Consider the following 18377-nt stretch of genomic DNA (forward strand, 5'->3'; position numbering starts at 1 on the left):
TTCTAGACCTCTGAGAGTAAGAGAACAGCAAAATTAAAATATAATTTAAATAAACCAGAGGAAACTTATCCTCTCATGGTAACACTGTGATTAAAGAATTTAATTGAATTATAGAGGCTTAGATAGCATGAAATGAAAGCAGAAATACATCAAGAATCACTGTTTCATGCATAAAAATCATAAAAGTGTGTAATGGTCCACAAGGTAATATTTATCTGGGAATAGATGACAGAGGACTTTATGAGACAGAGCTACAAAGCATGAAGGATATCAAGTGCAATAAAAAAAAAAAGGATAAACTCAGCAGGGCTGATAAAGAATAAATATATAAATATTAACCTACAAATAACTGACACACCTATCATTTGTTCTTTCAGAAGTAAAGGGTTTTATCTTAAAAACTGTAAAATTTATGATGATTCAGAAATGAAGCAGCCCGATATTTAAATTATTACTTCTGAATATTAAAATTGAATGTCATTTCCTGTCTCCAAAGCCAAAAATACTATCTGAACAATCTACTTAATCTTTCAATTCGTCTTTTCAGAACACAGTAGTGGTTTTAATAAAGCTCCAAAGGAAACACATTACAATAGATTTTACTTTGCATTCCTTTAAAGAAACTCATCTACTGATAACTGTTAAGACCTTCTCCTCATTTAAATCTCCATCTATAAAGATATGCATAATGACCAAATAATATCAAAAGAAAGCACCATCTCCATCTGTGGGCTATTGTATCTAACTGCATCTCCAAACCACTGAACCCTCTACCGATGTTCTGAAAGATGGGCTGCTGCTGAATACAATAAGTTACAACATCTAAAACTGTGGTCAAGATAAAAACAGGTCAGGTCCTATTAACAGTTATGTTTACAAATGTGTTGGTTTTCTAAGGCCGATTGACTACAATGGCACTATTCAAATGTATAAAGTATGCTTATAATCATTTGCAGCAGTGAGGTCTGAGGTCAGTCTGCATACCATTTTGTAAAATATTAAGAGTCCCTTTGATTTATGTATAACAGCCTATTTTAAATCCTCAAGACAGAAAGTTTACTCCTAGTTACCACATCTTTAATGTCTTTAAACGATGCATCTTTTACATTTTGTCCTGATATTCAACAATTACTTTTTCTTCTTGTTTTCCTTTTTGAACTACCCTAAAAGATGTGGACGTGCAGATGCACATTGTCTGTCCAAGGCTAGTTTTAGTTCTCCTGAGTGATCTTTGTAAACTGAAGACTGGGCTTTAACTATAGCTTTTAAAGGAATTTAATTGGAAGGTAGGTCATTACATACCATACATGACTAGACAGGAAGGCAGCACTTGTTTATTCTCAAATGAGTCAAGGCTGTTACAATGCTGTTTACTGTGCAGGCAAGGAAAAAAGAATAATTAAGTCACACAGAAATAAACGTCCATCTTTTTCCGTCTCCAGTAACAAGAAGTAATGGCGTCTCATTAAATCAACATCTCATTCCTGCACTTACCTATATTAAATTATATATTCATTCACATTACCTGCTCTGCAACAGTGTCGCCTTAAATTATCTCCATATACATATTAAGCTGGATAATTTTATGGTTGTAACATTTGTATCTCTTAAGAGATGGGATAATCAAATCTCACGCTGCAGGCTGTAAAGGAATTGTCATGGGGAGTCCCTCCCAGCGCTTGTCAGCATCGCACAGTGAGGTGGGCGCATCTCTCTGCACTGTCTGCCATTAGCCACAGCAGGTAGCAAGATACATCATTTAAAAGGCATTTAAGCACTTGAGATGCAGCATAATGTCACATTAGGACATGCTTTTGGGATGACTCCTGGAGGAACTAAAGGCTGGCCAATCCTCATCCTCTCTTCCATCTAAAAAAAAAAAAAAAAAAAGATTATAAGATTAAAAAGAAAGAGTTTGGGTTTGCCATGGTGTAGAAAGAGACATGATGGACTCAAAATACATTCACTTTATTTCTACTCTTGCACTACATAGGTATGAACTGCGATGAAGAAAACAAAATGGACATTCTGGCTATGTTCAGGCCACGTTAGCAGCACAAAAGAATGATTTCACACTTCACATCATCTTTTCTAAATGAATTGGAGTTCTCATGTGACTTCTTTCAGGATTTTCAGTAGGATTTTGTCTGTTTGCTTTGTCTTAAAGCACATTGGAACTGACCTGTTCAAGTGTAGTACTTCCCCTTTTGATCAAGTCTTGGTCACTGGTGCTACATCAATGTTTTAACTTAAACTTACCCTTTTTATAGAGATACTGTTAAAAAAAAACCCCAAACTTCCATATTCTTGCTTATATGGAGTTATTTCTGGAAAATGTTACTACTCAAAGGCAAGTCTGGAAGGAGATAAGGTCAGAAAAAGGCATGACCATATTCAGATTTTAAAATTCTCTCTAAGATTCATGCTACTATAATTACAGGTTAAATTTAACCAGTTAGTTCCCTCATAGCATAGATATAAAACTAGGCCACCTGTGTGAATGCTCAGAGGTATGATTATTTTTTTTTTTATGCGTTCCCATTTCCTTGTCTTGTACAAGGAGTAAGTATTTGTGACTGGGACACCATATACCAGGTAAACTCGAAGAAACGCAGCAGTTTATATGAGGGATGTGTTACTTTCTGGATCTCCTGCTGCTTAAAAATAAAACTGATATCTTTAAGCTCCTGCACACTCTGAGTTAAAAGCTGCTTTCCACCCCGATGCCAACAGCACACCTGTAAGGGAAAAGCTGCACGCACACATCTGCAGAGGTGCTGCCGCCTTTTTGTGGCTAACCTGCAGAGCTCGGCCACTTTCATTTGCTTTCTAGGGCTGAGGAGAAAGCGCTGCACCTCTTCAGCAGTTTCTCAGTTTCTTCAAATTCTCTTCCCTAACCTAAGGCCAGATAAAAGCAGAAAAATGCGGAAAAAAAAAAAAAAGTTATTCAAGGGATGGAATGAGTGAAGAGAACAGCACAATTTAATGTAAAAAGATTGAGATTAAATTAAACTTCGTGAAATGACATTATCATTTACTTCAGTAAAACTACTACAATATAAAGTTGGAACTCAACATTAATGTTCAGTATCTTACTCAGTAATATCATTTCATTAATGCTTTTATGCCCACATAGAAGTAATGAATGCTTAGACCATACACATAGGTGCAACCCTTTTCCCCCAAATATTTACAGATAAATCAGGTTTAGTCTGTGCACACTGTTATGTACTATTACACACACAGTAGTCAAATGTTCTCAGTGTTACTGAGAATCATTTAGCAGCGCTTCCACTTATCGTTTATTTTAGTTTAAAGCTTAAAATGCTTTGATATCTCTCATTAAAGCAGGCTACACCCGAACATCAGTCCAGTGTTTTTACAAGACAGCTCTTCTGACTGCAAAACATGCAAAATTTTGGCAATACTTTCAGGTAAAATAGGAATGCAACATACGACCATAGTATATTCAATTTGCATGCTCAAATTTGATCTGAAAGAAGAAATCCTAGGTCCTCATTAGAGCCAAATAAAAAAAAAAAACCAAAACACAAAAAACCACACCCAAACCCTTACTTAATATGTATAAAAACATTTAAAAGAAAAGTATGATTCAGTGCTACATGAGGCCTCTAGATAGCATGGCTGCCTTAAGATCTTTTTTCTTAGAGCCCTGATGAAAAGCAGAGTATTACATTATTGACACTGCATCTCTGCCCTTAAGCACAGGGATCCAGCGTGCTGCTTATGTCAAAATTAATGTCTGGTCAGGCATTAACATCACGACTTAAGGAGTGAGTGGGTCCTACCTGTGAGAGCTCCTTGTCTTCCACTCCGTATGCGGTTTAAAAATATCTTGTTTGACTTTGGGATGGAGGTGGGACCAATATAAGCAGGGGCTGATTTCACTCAAGACCAAGCGAATAAAAGTACCCTCAGGCTCTCAGCTATCTGAGTCCAGCTACTGATATACTGCAGCAACCAGTTTCTTTTTCTCACTGTGCCATTTCCAATGCCCCATATTTTATTAAGTTTCTTTAGAGTTAACAAGTTGAAATGACTTGTAGTGCTGGTGGATTTTTGTTGTTGTTATCCTTTTCCGCAAAGTTCTGTCTTGGAAAACAGGCTAAGGAACATTAGTGTAGCAGTAATGAAGGAAGGGAAAACTCGGGCTGAGGTTCTGCTCCTAAAAACCATAGCCTGATCTGCCAGCATTGCCTGCACCTAACTTACACCTCCTGAACACAGAGGGCAGCTCAGATTTGCCCCAGCTGTTTTGTGCTCCTCAGGTCCACAGTTCCTAGAGTGTTACAAAATCCAAGCACGATGTATGGGGTTAAACACATGGCAGATTCAGGCCACAAGCCCAGGGCACTAGCCAGAGAGTATAGCCCAAGGTACAGATCTTTTTCAAGTTTGGCCTTTTGGTCAACAGCAGGCTGAATATGAGCTGGCAGCGTGCCCAGGTGGCCAAGAAGGTCAACAGCATCCTGGCTTGTATCAGGAATAGGGCGGCCAGCAGGACTAGGGAAGTGATTGTCCCCCTGTACTCGGCACTGGTGAGGCCCCACCTCAAATACTGTGTTCAGATTTGGGCCCCTCACTACAAGAAGGACATTGAGGTGCTGGAGCATGTCCAGAGAAGGGCAACAAAGCTGGTGAGGGGCCTGGAGCACAAGTCTTATGAAGAGCAGCTGAAGGAACTGGGGTTGTTTAGCCTGGAGAAAAGGAGGCCAAGGGGAGACCTTATTGCTCTCTACAGCTACCTGAAAGGAAGTTGTAGAGAGGTGGGGGTCAATCTTTTCTCCCCAAGTAACAAATAACAGGACAAGAGGAAACAGCCTCAAGTTGCACCAGAGGAGGTTTAGATTGGATATTAGGAAAAATTTCTTCACAGAAAGGGTTGTCGAGCATTGGAACAGGCTGCCCAGGGAAGTGGTGGAATTGCCATCCCTGGAGGTGTTTAAAAAAAAAAAAAAAAAAAAAGGGTAGGCGTGGTACTTGGGGACATGGTTTAGTGGTGGTTTTATCAGTGTTAGGTTGATGGTTGGGCTCAATGATCTTAAAGGTCCTTCCAACCGAGACGATTCTATGATTTTGCAAGTTAGCCCATGTAACTGAGATCTGAGAATAAGCTCTGCAGAAACTAAAGGGAGTCATGGAAAAAAATGCAAGGAAAAGAGACAAACCCCCTGTATACTTCTTAGCTAACCATTAGCTTAGTGGACCTTTGATATAATACAGGGTTTGCCCCAAAAATCTCTGCCTCTGAAGGATTTAAATTAACTGTGAGCTGGAGGTTGGAAAGAATAAATCCAATCCTATTACTCCCTGAATTGTGGTCATTCCACAGTCGTGTAACCTGGTGACCACTGCCCTTTCATAAGCCTCTTGACCACAATAACACGGTACTTTCCAATTCATCTGTTTTAGCCTTGTGTGGTATAGCTTTTCATGCCGTCAGGAAGTACAGCATCGCTTACAATACATTCACATTTGGATTGCACCAAAACCTCTTTCAAAACACTTTTGACTTTTCCCACTTGTGTCAAAGTATAAGCATGCTGCCTTGAGTTAATAAAGAGTTATTTTGAATTGCTTCTCTTACCTGGCTGTTTGGATTCCTGGAGGCCTAGTCAGACACTGCAGCTCCTTTGTGCCAATCGTGACTCTAGAAAAGACGTGCAGGCACAGAGATAAGGACCTGCTCCCAAAGAAGCACTAGGTTCATTAGAAAAGGAACGAGTGTTTTCCATAACAGTTCATTGAGTAAAGAAGCTTGAAGCCCAGAAAATTTCTGCTCTCCAGCTCTTGTAACACAGGATTTCTCTTGTTCAAGAGGTGTCTGGAGAGGCAGAAAAGCCAAAACTGCCTTATGAATAACAACATATGAGCTGGAGAATTCCCCATTGAGCTCTGTGAAGGTCTTGCTTCCTTAGCAAGCTTGTGCAGCTCACCCATAGGTTTGATTTATGATTTCCTGAGTTACCCTGAATTACTCAGGTAATTTGCATCACTTGAATTAGTTTGCCAAGACCAATAATCAAAATTCCTTCTTTGTTTTAGGGTAGTTGGTGACCTTTGCTTTTCTATAGACTGGCACAAAACATGATGCCTGTGAGCATGAGCCTATCATTTCCCTCACTTCAAACCTGATGCCCTCGAACTACCCTAACAATTTTGAAACCCATATGGCTGATGACAGGGAATTATGAAGAGATGCGGCAACGACTGAAAGCACTCAAATTTTTATTGTGACAGCAACTCCACTGTAGCCTCAGCAATGGTTCTGATTTACAGTATCTAATAAAAACTCTAAATTTTCTAGTGGAGCGGCCTACAATTTGCTGCATGCTGGACTCAGTAATTCAATCTCACTAGACTAATTAATTCAGTTATTAATTATGATGAAGTAATGCACTAAAATGACTGTTCCCACATAATTACCCTTTCCAAAACACCCTCCTGAAAAACAGGTTCTTACTGTAGCAGCTAAATCCAAACAGCAGCCTCCTCCCACTTGATAAAACCCAGAAGAGAGAAACTGTCCTGCAAATGTACAGGAGCGGTATAACTCTATAAACTTGCCTGCAGTATTTGCAGCAGCTGGTTTGCAAAGCTGGACTGAAATCTAGAAATGCTGATTATAATTCCAGTATCCTCTTGTATATAGCCACTGGAAAAAGCAAAGAAGTGATCATAGATTAGCCAGAAAATCCTCATAGAGGAAGCAGGGCAAAGTTCCCCACAGAAGTATAATTGCATTGTTAATATATTTATCACTGGGGTCAGTTTAAATTTTTACTAACCCATACACATTTTTGAGAATAAATTCATGTTTCTCTGCCTAGTGACTGCTGTTGTTTTCTAGTGGTCACATGGTAGCCCAATGGGGAAGGGGATCCTCTCAAATTCATGTTCCCTGCGGTAGTGAGTTCCTCTCTAGAGAAGCTGAGGGTTGCTGCAGCCACAGCATCGAGGAAGGGAACTCTGCGCGCACTCAGCTGCTTCTGCTCCTCTACCGCTTCTCCCTTAGGGGTCCGCCATAAGCCAGAAGAGCACCTCTTGGGTCCACCGCCTCTGCTTCCAGCTTCCTACCTCCTTCCAGCTGAGGTTAGGAGAAGTCCTGCAGCAGCTGACTGCCTCACAGCTTCTTGTCCCTCCTCAAGGAAAGGCTGCTCGCGTGCTGCGGGTGCAAATGTAGGAAGTCCCTTTGAAAGGAGTTCCCAGGAACTCCCTTCCTGTTGTAAGGAGCTGGGATCGTAGCTATATTATTAAATTCAATGCCATTACGTTAGCAGCTTAAAAATGCAATGAAATCATCTGGGCCATTGTATTTGCCCAAGCCCAGTGAAAAAGGAAAGGAGCGGCATAAATACTGCCAAGAAATTAGCATGTTAATATTCTTTTTTATTAATCACCTGAAGTGTTATCATTAATGTAGGTAGAAGGAACATTTGAAAAACAAAACAAAACACACAACATTGAAATTTGGCAGCATCCTTTAAAATGGGATATCACCACCCAGTCCTGCTGTGGGGTCTCCTGCTAGTAAGCAGAGCAGTGGGACCATCCCTTGGTGGAGAATTGCGTTATGGATTTGAGACAGGTAATCCTGAACCAGAAAGCTTAGTAGGGATCAGAAGGCCAGTTAGAGGGTTTGATTATTTCATTTTGGATTTTATGATTTTTAGATGCTTATTTATAATATAAGGAGCCCAAAGAGAATTTTTTTCTTAACGATAAGCAACCAGTAACATGAGTCAGTTTCCCACACGGCACTTTTGCAACACTGTTTTCTTTCATAACTGTTCCCTTTTCCTTTTGTTCACATACAGCCTATTGCAGATGAAACTGTATCCCCCTCTATGGTTTAAACCTTTGTTTGTGCACTAATGAATCTAACTAGGTGTCACAGCACTCTAATGAGCATCACTCGCTTTCATTTAACTCTGCAGCTTGCCATTATACCCTTTAGAAGATCTGTTGGTTTATTCATAGCAATCACTAGATATTCTTTTTCATTAGATAGATACTAGTTTTCCCTGTTGTGCCTTTCATTATTAAGGGAACTATGAAATGTTAATACTGGCCTCAAAACCCAGGGCAAAAATGCCCTCAATCCTATTTGAAATGCAATTGCTCGTATTGTAAATGGTCTTAAAGATCTGACAACAAGCAGCTTGAAATTTTCTTCAATTTATGAAAGAATGAAAAAAAGAAAAAAAAAATCAAGAGGGTGGCTCTGTATGACCCACTTGTCTGATTTACCTTACTAATTGAATTTCTTGTAGTTAATTTAAGCAGCAGGACTGTAATTATAAAAGCATCTGTAAACAACTATTAAGAACCATCATATTTCCACCCAGGTTCTTTGCTCAGATTTTAAGCCTGGAAACGCTTAACACTTCAGATCTTAGCCCTGCATCAGTTTTGAGAGGGTTTTGCCCTACCAAGCTCTCTTTGTAAATTCCTCACTCTGATAACTGAAATATGGGAGAGCAGCCCACACAAACAATGATTTTGAAGGATTTATTGCTACCATTGATGGTCAGGCCAGATATTATAAGGTTCAAACACACTTTAAAGGTGTAAGTCCAGAAAAGATCTGAAATCCTTTTTGTGCTAATGATCCCAGTCACAATTTTTTATCAATTTCATATGACGTTTTGGTATCTTGTAAGTGTAGAATTTTTTAAAGAACAGATGGTAATACCTAATTTAATTTGGAATTTCTCTTTTTTTTTATTAAAAATGCTTCCATGCTAATAATTTCTTAAGCTCTTTTCGCTCATATTGCAAATTAGACAAAACTTTAAGTATTTTCTATTAGACTTGATATAATGTTTTTGTTTTTTTTTTTTTAAAGAATTAAAATAAAATGTGTACTATCTACTCAACTCTAGGTTTAGTAGAAATCTTTAGCTCCTGTTCTGATCAAATACATAACTGGTATTTAAATAAATACTACTTCAGACAAAACAAAAAACTTTAGGCAGTTTACAGATCAACTGTTTTTACAAACCAAAAGTCGTTTTTCACACTATTTTAGCTCATATCTAAGCCTGATATAAGGTGACTAGCCTCTAAATTAAGATAAATGTAGTCATTATTTGTATTTAAGTTTCAGCATTCTCTCACTTCAGACACTGAAGAAGACGCAGTTAATTTACTTGACATTACACTCACATCATCCTTGTACATAATCTGCCACAGATACTGTATCACAGAGCATGTCCTAGAGCATTAATCCACCTCAACTAATTGATGTTGCCTTCTAGATCCCCTCAATAAACGTTTGGCTAAACCCTATTTGTGGTTTATTACGGTGCTGTAATTTTACTACAAAGCTGTGCCCTGAGTACAAAGAGACTCTCAAAAGCACAAGAACCATTTTTATTAGCTTTTTTTTCCTATAACAGTAGAGAATCTAAAGGGTAATAATACCTTCACTTGTACTTTAAATATTCTAATTTTATTCTTTCAGCTTTTTTGTTATTTTAGGCAAATTTTAAGACTGACATCTTATTAGGTCATTATCTATGACTATTTGGTCAAATCCTTAACAATAATTCAAAATACAGTATGGTTAATTTATCTTTTTTCACATCTTCTAAATACTACAACAGTAAGACCAATCTCTGCTTCTGGCAAATTCCATACTCATTTCTATTTTAACATCTAATGACATAGTAGCATCATCAAAATGTTTGGATTATATGTATTTAATGTGTGTGTGGACGCATGTAACAAGTTCTAATGCAAAAATATCATTCTTATCTTATGAATCTACCTTGGTGGGCAGAAGTTTTATGTAAACCAGCATAAAAATTTTTCATTTAAATGCAGCTGTGTTCTTCTGTTCCCTGAACTGGATTGTTGTCATCAAAAAAGCTGAATTTCTAAGCAAATAATAAAAATCACAGAATGGTCAGGGCTGGAAGGGACCTCTGGAGATCATCTCATCCACCACCCCGGCCAGAGCAGGGTCACCTAGCAGGTTGCACAGGATGGTCTCCAGGTGGGTTTTGGATGTCTCCAGCATAGGAGACTCCACAGCCTCTCTGGGCAGCCTGTGCCAGTGCTCTGCCACCCTCAAAGAAAAGAAGTTCCTCCTCATGTTAAGATGGAACTTCCTATGTTCAAGTTTGTGCCCGTTACCTCTTGCTCTGTCACTGGGCACCACTGAAAAAAAGACTGTTCCCATCCCCCCTGGCACCCTCCCTTTAAGTATTTGTAAGCATTAATAAGATTCCCCCTCAATCTTCTTTCCCCTAGACTAAAAAGACCCAAGTCCCTCAGCCTCTCCTCATAAGAGAGATGTTCTAATCACCTAATCATTTTTGTAGCCCTTTGCTGGACCCTCTCCAGCAGTTCCCTGTCTTTCTTGAACTGGGGAGCCCAGAACTGGACACAGTACTCCAGGTGCGGCCTCACCAGGGCAGAGTAGAGGGTGAGGGTGACCTCCCTCGACCTGCTGGCCACACTCTTCTTGATGCACCCCAGGATGCCATTCACCTTCTTGGCCACCAGGGCACATTGCTGGCTCATGGTCATCCTGTTGTCCACCAGGACTCCCAGGTCCCTTTCCACAGAGCTGCTCTCTAGGAGGTCAGCCCCCAACCAGTACTGCTGCATGGGGTTATTCCTCCCCAGGTGCAGTACCCTACACTTGCCCTTGTTGAATTTCATAAGGTTTCTCGCTGCCCAACTCTCCAGCCTGTCCAGGTCACACTGTATGGCAGCACAGCCTTCTGCCATGTCAACCACTCCTCCCAGTTTTGTGTCATCAGCAGACTTGCTGATGGTACACTCTATCCCTTCATCCAGGTCTGAATACATAGATCATAGGTCAAAATACACAGATATTTTGTCTTAAAGAGATCCTGGGCTGATCACGCCATTATTCTTTATTAAACTTTTTTTCTGCATGCAGTAAACTTTCTGATAAGGACCATGTCAAGAACACCTGTGTAGCTTTGAGAAAAATCCAGAAATTTTGGATTCAATATCAATTCTGTATTATAAGGTCTAAAACATTTTTCCTCCCCAGTTAAACAGTATACTTGTGTTTTAATTAAAATATTTACAGTTGATATATATGCATATGTGTTAACATTCAGTCAAGTATATTACAATATGAGAACTGAAAACCAGAAGGCATTGTAACTCGGACCACTGTATTTGCTACACAGGTAGGGCTTAAGGAACAAATACTCTGACTTAAAGCATTTGCAGATTTAAATGCAACTCTTGAAATAAAGAATATAAGAAATTCTTTCTGTCCCTGACTTAATAAGACAATCTCTCATTCCACTTCCAGCCTTACTGGTATAGGCAACCATAATTATTCCTGAAACTTTTTCCCCTCCTGTGCTTGCCTGGGTAAATATGAATGTAAAATATACTGTGTATCAGGGCCCTATAGATAATTATTTGGAATAAACAACCAAATTTTATCTGCTGATGGGAATACCACACAGGGATTCTGCTACACCAAGATTAACGGCTCAAGGAGAAGGTGCAATTTTTGAAGGACACGATATATATGATAAACTGTTTATATTCTAGATAGTCACAGCTGTAAAGTACCAGTTACCAGTTTCTCACAGTGGGAATGAGCAAGAGAGAAGGAAATGCTTGCTGGAGACTTCAGTTCCTGATGCTTTGGATATAAGAAATGGAAGACTTCATATCTGTAAAACATTCACAAAAATACTGTTAAAAATTTACTCCTTCATCTGTGCATGTATGTGTACGACAAAACAAGAAATTGGTGGAAGTTTTTATGAGGCATTCCCTGGAAAATTCACCCTCCTTTCAGGTTAAAAAATAGCTGTTTTCTCAGGTGTGCTAATTAATTGAAGAACTCATCAGTGAAAGCCTCTCTACAATTTGAGTTGCACACAAAGTGTTTTTTTCTGTTTGTTTTGAAATCAATATCCGATCTAGGATTACCTTTCATTCGGACCAGCGCTCAGCTCTTAAAAGTTCTTAAGAATTCTTGTCTTGTATAAGTAAAGATCACTTAGGTGGAAAAAGACTCATACCATAAAAGCACCCACTAATGTGAGGTTTGATTAGCCTTTTGCCAAAACCAGGCATCATTAATATGTCTGGAAAGCTTCCCTTAACAGACTCCCTTCAGCTTTCTCTTTCTCAGCCTGATTTCCATTCTGGTCAAAAATCCTTAGCTCATAAACTTCATACGTAATAAAAAAAAACAAAACAAAAAAAAAACAAAAAACACAAAAAAAAACCCACACAACACAATTTCAGCTCAGAGTAAACAAAAAAGAGTAAGTGTGTTAAGATTAGGGAGAAATTAGGAAAGAAAATACACTTGACTGTTGAAGTCTTCGCTATTTATATATCCTTTTACAGACAGTCTGTGATAAGACCCTGAAATCAAGGTATAAGACATCCAAGGCTGAAGAAACTAAGAAGTCGCTTTCAGTGTTTTGTGGAGTTTTTTTAACCTGAAAAAAAAAAAAAACCTTTCAGAGTTAGAAGGCAACTTGGCAATTTCTATACTTTCATCTTGTTGACCACCATATAACAAGAACTTGTTTCTTCCACATAAAGCTGCTGAGTTTCAGAAGAATCCATTTCTTTCACTGAGTTTCCCGTTACCTCCTGTCACAGTTTAACCCTGGCCAGCAGCAAAGCACCACACAGCCGCTTGATCACCCCCCCAGCAGGGTGGGGGAGATAATCAGAAGAGGAAAAGAGAGAAAACCCTAAGGCTGAGATAAAGACAGTTTAATAGGTGAAGCAAAAGCCACACATGCAAGCAAAACAAAATAAGGAATTCATTCACTACTTCCCACGGGCAGGCAGGTGTTCAGCCATCTCCAGGAAAGCAGGGCTCCATCACTCATAATGGTTACTTGGGAAGACAGATGCCATAACTCCCAAATGTCAGCCCCTTCCTTCTTCTCTCAGCTTTTATGGCTGAACATGACATTTGATATGGGATATCCCTTTGGTCAGTTCGGGGCAGTCGTCACATCTGTGCCCCCTCCCAACTTCTTGTGCACCCCCAGCCTACCTACTGGCGGGGCGGTGCGAGGAGAAGAAAAGGCCTTGACTCTATGTAAGTCCTGCTCAACAGTAACTAAAACATCCCTGTGTTATCAACACTGTTCTCAGCACAAATCCAAAACATAACCCCATACTAGGTACTGTGAAGAAAATTAACTCTATCCCAGCCAGAACTTGCACACCTGCATATAACTTTCTCTGTATTTTCTTTTTTCCATCCCTTCCCCCCATAATAATAGTAGCTACACTAATTATTTCCTGATGGCATGTTAGAAGTTCAGGAATTTTTTCGATTATCAAAAAAAAAAATCCCCAGAAAGTTCCTTTCATATTGTCTATGTGTATATTTTGTTAGCAAAGCCACACGCCAAGAAGGTATTATAGATTTTTGCAAATGGTTCTCAGGGTAATTTACCTTTACAGGGAGTAGGAGGAGTATCATATCTTTCCTGTGATAAATTACTAAGCAAAACTAAGAGAACTATAAAGAAAACTAAAGAACAAATACTAAAAGCAGTCCACATGGTGTCACCTTGCTGAAAGCACAAGTGGTTTTGAAAAACTTTAGCAGCATAATTTCAAATGTTGAACAAAGCTGTAAATGTTAAATCATCTTAATTATTCCAGAATTTTATTCATTTCTAATTTACATTGGTATGCAAATAAATCAAGCCTTTTTTTCCCCCAGCAACCCTTTTCACATGTTAATTGCTAGTTTGCCCTTGGGCTCCTTTGCCTTAGGAAGAACTGGAGTCTTGCATTTTGTTTTAAATCCAAAATACCAACATTAAAGTGTCTTATCCATCCAATTGCAATGAGTACTTAAAGTTACAGACAGATAGGAGAAATATTCCATGTTGTATTCTGAAAACATAGCATCTTACAAGAAAATATCTTGGCTTTGTTGAAGAACAAAAAATTCTGAAAATATTTTAAATAAACAGTTGTTTAATGCATTCCCTACATCCTTCCTTCCACCACACTTTTCTCCTCATCTGTGTCCTGTTACTCTATTTCCCCTGCGCTAAGGGGGAAAAGATCAGTGGATTAACGCAAAGAGTGGAAAAAGCACTCTTCACAAAGGTGGTTGTGCTATAACCACTCTCATTTTAAAGAGATGCTGAGATTTTGATCATGACAACTTTACTACTCACCCCAAATTGGTTGCATAAGCCTAACATAACCGCAAAACTGCCAAATTACTGCATGCCTAAATTGCTGCCATCCAAAGAAAGCAGCCCTACAGACAGAACCACACAAGCACCAACAAGGCAGCCTTTGTCCTCACACACCTGCTTCACTGTCACCAACCCTGCCACACAGAATCCATCACAGCTCCAGAGCTGGCAATCCATCAGCATTTAAAGGTAAAATAACCAGTCTGGTAAGGGAAGGGGTGGGAGGGGGGAGATAAATCACCCACAGGCTTACACCTGTGTTCTCAGCCCTCTTCTGCAGGTGGTGTTGTACCTAATTAGCCAACAGCTAATTAGGCACTCTGCTCATTTAGTGAGGGGGTTCTAGTGAAACAAGATTTGCTAATTTAGCTAAGTTATACTTTTGAAATGTTACGTGTTCTCAAAGGAATGAAATGAAAACCAGAAGTCACTTATTGGGCCTTCAGGAAGGAAAGGCCACACACAGGTAAAATACGGCCTTTTAGTTCTAATATAAGTTATACGTCACCTGTGAGGAAGATTGGTCTAAGATAAGAGAACCTGTAAACCTCTTTCGGAACAGTGAAGAATCTACGGCATTAATGAAGACACACTAACTCAGGCCAGAGGAGGATTTCAGTGAATTAGACTGTGAAAATATTCAAATATTCACTTAGTTCAATTATCTTTACTATATGTTTCATGATAACGTATAATAAAGGAATAGTAGCTATAGCATGACTTCCAACTGAATGTCAAAGAAAATTATAAAAAATATAAATATTAGCATATCCTTTTTTTTTTTTGAAAGAGAAATGGGGGCATTAAGAGTTCAAAACCCATTTCATCATTTCCAGTTCAGTTCAGAGCAGCGGTAAACTACAGTTAATATGAAACATTACTCACTGACCAATGCAAAATGAGTTGTTGGTCTCAGGCCAGGTCCTAACAGACAGATATGTACTGCACAAAACCATCTGTAGTAATTGCTCCCCTGGGCCTTGATCTTGCAGATGTCTGCACGCTTTTATGCACATGAGCAGCATCACTGACTCAAAGACTTTCTGGTTTTGGCCTTGTATTCACGGGAACATCTCATATTCACGCAGATCGGTACATGCGCAAGCATTTGCAGTGTCAGAATACAGGCTGACAGCCCTGGCAGAATTATCAGAAATGGAAGGAAGATAAAAATTAAACTATCCATTCTCCTATTTGTGTGGGACATCTAATTCTTAATGGAGAAGCACTAACGAGTCTGTGTCTGGCTGTGTGTCAGCAGCCTGCCAGCGCACTGCTTCTGTTCTGCGGATAAAATGAGGACATCTTTATGCTTTAAAACCAGATGATGTAAATTCTTATTTTTATAAAAAAGAAAAACATATAAAACTATAAAAAAAAATTCTGGGTAGAAAAGCTACATTTGAAAACGTAAACTGCCCAGTGCAAGTTTCAATGCTTCATCTCACCACGCTCTTGCCACACTTCCCTTTCCAAGACTTGTGACAGAAGCATTTACCATTCCATTAAGTCATGGAGACTATAATAATTATGCCTCTTATCAAAGTCAGGTTGACCAATAAATGAGAACTCCACACATATGTATGAATAATGATTAATGTCCATTATAGCAATGAACAGATTGCATTGCTCTGTGCAAGCCACAGGAACAAAAGGACCATTTTGTCACCATCTTTGTACGTACAGGAACAGATGAAAGTCCATGTAAATGATCCTCAGGAGACTACAGCATATTCTGCTACAACTGCTCTGCTTTTGTAGTTTATAGAAAGTCAGCTAGATCATACTTATTACAACCTATGGGCAAACAGAGATGGTTGTGCCTTGCTAATGTTCAAGCAACAGAGTTACTGCCAGATTTTATTTTGGAGTTTTTTTTCCTTCTGCATGTGGATATCTCTTACCCAAATTACAGCAATGTACCCAAAAAATGAAAGAGTTATTTTAAAAAAGAACCTCACCACTTGCACAGCTCTTAAAAAGGTATAAAGCTATAATTTTTTCATGGATACGTTTCTTCCAAGTCATACACATTTAGATTAAAAGTTTGTTGCTTGTCAGACTCTCATATCCTGTGACAGAGATAAACCTAGCTTTTTGAAGTCTATCAAGCAGATCATAAACCATTCTTTTCTTAAAATTTCAGCTCTGTTTTAATAGTACCTGAAAGGAGAATTTTCAAAATCAGTGATGTTACGTGCGATTTGAATGTTTTAACATGATTACCTCATCTAGAGCTGCCCAGATACCCTCTTTCATAGTTTCTGAGTCTGTCAATGACTTCTTGCTTTACAGGTATCCAAGCCATATGTGATATAGCCACACGAGTATTAAAAAACCCAACTGTATGGGGGCAGACTAAAGGTTCATTTAGTCTATAACCTGTCCTTGATAGCGACTGAAGAGGGATGAAAAGGTAGAACATACGGTAGTGATTCCCCAATACATCCACCTATTTTCCACAGTCCTGCAGCGAAGGACTTCCGCAACCAGAAAGAGTAGATTTGTAAACAGCTTGTAAATCAGACTACAGGCTATGAAATTTGGTACTGATCTGCTTCTATAAAGGTTTCTTACTGGAATAAATCACTTTGAGGTTGTAAATGCCATCTTAGACCATTGCAACACATCTGTACCTGAGAGCATAAAGTCAGAACAGCTTAAAGGTGGCCAAACCTGTGTTTCTGAAATCCCAATGTAAATTTACTCCATGTAAATAGCTCCTGATGGATTTTTCTTCTATGAATGTGTTGAATTGCATTGCTTCTGTACCTCTGTAAACTTTTGGCATCCCTAAAAATCTATAGCAATGATTCTCTCAGGGTAGTTTCTACGTTGTGAAGAAACACCTCTTCCTATTTGTTTTTAACTTGTCACTTGATAATTTAATTTCTTAGTTATATTGAATAATCATTACTTCCCCATTTATCATTACCATGTTACTCATAATTTATATACCGCTATTGTTCAATTGTCTTCTCTTTCTGAGGCTAAGGAGTCCCACCCTGCTTAGTTGCTCCTCATATATCTTTCAAAACATTCATTGCTCTTCTCTTCACTCTTTCTAGTTAATATATTAATGTGTTAAATATGTTTTTTAGTTGGTGGCACATGACTGATTTTAATTATTGACTCTAATCTATGATTTTGATCTTTGAATTTTTTTACTTCTCAGAGAGAAGCAATGCTACATTTTGTTTATATATTCAGTGTAGAATGAGTAAAAAACTCAATAATTTGTAACATCAAGAGCAAAAAAACCAAAACTCACAGCGATGAACTCAGATGAACAGTGTAGCATGAGTCATGCTGCAATGAAAAAAGATCAGATGATGCATGTGCTTCTTTCCTAGATGCAAAAATAAGTCTCACATCTTAATCACATGATAATTTATGATTCAGTTTTGAGTGGAAGCTTGTGGGTTTCTTCTTCCACACTTTGTATATTTTCACAGCATTTTGCTGATTGTAGCAGAAAATACGGTTATTCCTTGTGAGGCAGACACATTATACAAACCACCAACTGAAGAACAAAACGGTTTGGTTTAGCTTCCCTTTTGATTGAATTTAGAGAAATAAATTGTTATTTTTAGGACTCAGCTGTCTGGCTGATCTTCAGCATCATTACTAACTCTTAAAAATCCTGTGCCTTGCAAACCTGGCCAGTGGCGTCCAGTGTCCCCTTAAAGAAGCACAGAATAGCACAATATAATAATGCATTAATGGAAGTACAAAACATAATATTTACATGGCATGTTCTCAGACACAATGTTTCAAGTTTGCTGATATATCAATTATCTAATGTCTGCTGAAACAAGTGTTTTTTTTCCCTGGTGATGGCAATATATTTAAAGAATATTCATAAAACACCATGAATATTACAAGCAATTAAAATAGCAATAATAATATCACTAGTTATGGACATCTTTATTGGAAGAAGTAATTTTTGAAAAGACAGGTGTGGGGAAGGACAATACTAGCAAGAGAAAAAAATAGAATGTTTGAAATTACTGAAAAAAGTCACCAAAAATTGGTGAATCTCTGGTTCTTCTGTAGTCTATTGGAGGTTGGCCACAGGCTTGCACAGGGTCAGAAATTCATCTGGTGAAACTTATCAAAACTTGAGAAATGCATAAAACATCCATTGCATTGCAT

General features: G+C 38.5%; 1 long non-coding RNA gene across 1 annotated transcript; it reads right to left on the reverse strand.

Moving 5' to 3' along the window:
- Window positions 1-1829: 1829 nt before the first annotated feature.
- Window positions 1830-5669, reverse strand: LOC309686661. Its single transcript, XR_014270559.1, has 3 exons — window positions 5609-5669; window positions 2739-2898; window positions 1830-1869 (listed from the first exon to the last, which is right to left on the reverse strand). It is a non-coding gene; the product is annotated as an uncharacterized lncRNA (long non-coding RNA).
- Between the last annotated feature and the right edge of the window lie 12708 nt (window positions 5670-18377).

The sequence above is a fragment of the Vanellus vanellus genome (assembly GCF_965231255.1).
Source record: "Vanellus vanellus genome assembly, chromosome: 2".
NCBI lineage: Eukaryota > Metazoa > Chordata > Aves > Charadriiformes > Charadriidae > Vanellus > Vanellus vanellus.